The following is a 2,939-nucleotide window of genomic DNA, read 5'->3' on the forward strand; positions in this document are numbered from 1 at the left end:
TTTACTAAATATACATTTTGAAAAGCAAATACAATACATGTGACATAAATACAGAACTGCAACTGCAATTAGGAAAAGAAATACAAAGAAAGAAACAATGAGAGGCAGGAGAAGGCAATCAGAAGACAGAGACTACAGTTTTCTCTCATGTATGAAATCCAGATTTGACTGTGTAAGATTATGCAGATTCCCCTTTGGGCCACTGTTAGGATATCAAGAGTATCAGATGAACTAGACACATGGCCCAGCATGCTATCAAGCGTAATGACCTGAATCAACTCTTTGGGTCCCACATAGTGAGAGAATTGACTCCCCAAAATTTTCTTTTGACTTCCGTGTGTAATTTATAGTATATGCCTATACACACGTGTGTACATGCACACGATAAAATAAACACAAGCATAAAACAAAAGAAGTGACAATTCTATCTAGGATCTACCAAGAGAACATTGATTTAATATTTCCCATATTTATAAAAATTGCAAAAAAAGATCTTATTAAAATCTTACTTAAATCCACATGAAAGCACACAAGTTTCCTAAGCATACAAGAATCCACAGTACAATGTAAACATTGTCCCAGCTGGTCTCCAAGCCTCCAAGAGTGGAGATTATTTATACCATAATACTTTGGACTGATGAGTGAGGCAAGGTGAGTCCATGGGGTTCTCACTCCACAAATGTGGAAATGCAGATTAAACTAAAATGTAAAACCAGGTAATATATAATAGCAAATAAAGATAGTACTCTTTTACCAAAACCTTGTATAATTAATTGAATTTGCTCATCAATAATCAAATAACCATACATCAAATTGTTAAACCAAGCCTTCAAACTGACAGGCACTTTGCAAATCTTCTGTTTAGCCATGTACCCCATTTTTAATTGGGTTATTTGGTTTGGTGGTGGTTTAATTTCTTCAGTTCTTTATACATTTCAACTATTAGCTCTCTGACATAGGGTTGGTGAAAATCTTTTCCCAGTCTGTAGGCTGCGGTTTTGTATTATTGACAGTGTCCTTTGCCTTACAGAAGCGTTTCAGTTTCATGAGGTCTCATTTATTAATTGTTGATCATAATGCCTGAGCTGTTGTTGTTATGTTTAGGAAGGTGTTTCCTATGCCAATGAGTTCAAGGCTCTTCCCCACTTTCTCTTCTAATAGAGTTAGTGTTTCTGGTTTCATGTTGAGGTCTTTGATCCAGTTGGACTTTAGAACACGGTGATAAACATGGACATATTTGCATTTTTCTACATGTAGACATCCAGTTAGACCAGCACCATTTGTTGAAGATGCTTTCTTTTTTCCATTATATGGTATTGGTTTCTTTATCAAAATTCAGGAGTGTGTAGGTGTGTGTGTTTATTTTTCACTCTTCACTTTGATTCCATTGATCTACCTCTATCATCTTTATAAGTTTGGATTTAAGGTCATCTTCTTGTGCCTGAGATGTGTTAGTATATCCAGGGCTTACTGTAGTAGGATAGCTGGGCTCTGGTGGTGCCATATGCCCCTGGCTTTTATTGAATGTGTTCTTCAGTTGGCCTTTCACCATCTGGCTGTCTTTGGCATTGGCTCTGGTAACTGTGCCTCAGGTGTACCTGATTGTTCCTGGGATCCTTGCAGGCCTCTGCTGGCTCTGCTGGCTGTGCCCCTCTGCTGGCCATGCCCCGGATGGATCAGGTAGATAAGGAATAGGCAGAGAAGGCTCGTAGTGGAATGTTCCTGTGCTTCACACACACACAGTCCTCCTTGGGATGGTGGGCAATGAAAGTCAGTTACAGCATCCAGCTCAGTTCTGCTGGATCTGCTGTCTGTGGCCTATCCTGTTGTTTTTATATTATTTCTATATCCCCCATCTTTCTTTTCCTCTCTGTTTTCCCTTCCCCCTGATATTAGATAAGAAAAAAAAGGATAGAGGAAAGAAAATGAAAGAGAGAAATCCTGAGTCTAAGCTATTATACTTTGTTTTCTCCCTGACCAAAACCATAATATTGTGCAACTCCCCCACCCCTTAATGATGATAAACATTTATCATCCGTAGGAAGACCAAAAACCACACACTCTTTTTTTGGGAATAAAAGTGCTGTGATTCTTGAAATTTTTTTTAGCTGTCTGTGGGTGAAGGCATCTTTTGGGGACCCTAAGAAAATTGTGAAAATGCCCCATCTTAAGAAACACAACTATAACATTTGTTGTTCAGTCGCTGTATGCTGTGGGAAAAAAAAAAAAGCACAGGCTTATTTGAAATCGGGACTGGAGCAGTGTGTGATGTTGGATGATTTAGTTAGCCATTTTAAGTTGTTCTCAATGTAGAGTTTTTTGAGAACGGTTATTGAGGCAGTCTGTGATTGGATCAAGTAGGATGCTGGAATAAATAGGTGAGCATCTTGGCATCCTTGAGAATGAATCATGTCAGGGGCAGTTCAACTTTCTTTGTCCTGTAAATATATAAAATCTCACAGGTAATATACCTTTTGTGAAAATGAATGTATGGAATATGCAGTGTGCACAATTTAATTGAAAATTACTCTCTGCTCTTTGTTTGAGCAGGTGAAAGGCATCCATTTTTTCTTATATGCCAGTTTGTATTGTATATAAAACTGTAATACCAATTGTTACCTATGCCATATAAAAGGACAGCATGATAAGTTCTGAGGACTCTGTAACCAACAAGATTTATTAGTTATATAAAGAAATGTTTTTTATGCCTCAGCCAGTTTTGGAGCTCCTCCCATGTAGTAAGATCATCCACACATGTTACATTTTTGTTGGTCTTCAGATTTCAATCTTCCTGCCTGGCACCAATATCTTCAGATGTTCTCCCCACCCCTGGGCAAATTTGTTATCCAGCAATTTGGATGGAATACACAGTATTTCTTTTTACAGAAAAAGAAATGCAAAATCTCCTCCCCAACACAACACATTTCCTTTTTTTTCCA

This window comes from Psammomys obesus, unplaced genomic scaffold (genome assembly GCF_907164565.1).
Source record: "Psammomys obesus unplaced genomic scaffold, mPsaObe1.curated_primary_1811, whole genome shotgun sequence".
Classification (NCBI taxonomy): domain Eukaryota; kingdom Metazoa; phylum Chordata; class Mammalia; order Rodentia; family Muridae; genus Psammomys; species Psammomys obesus.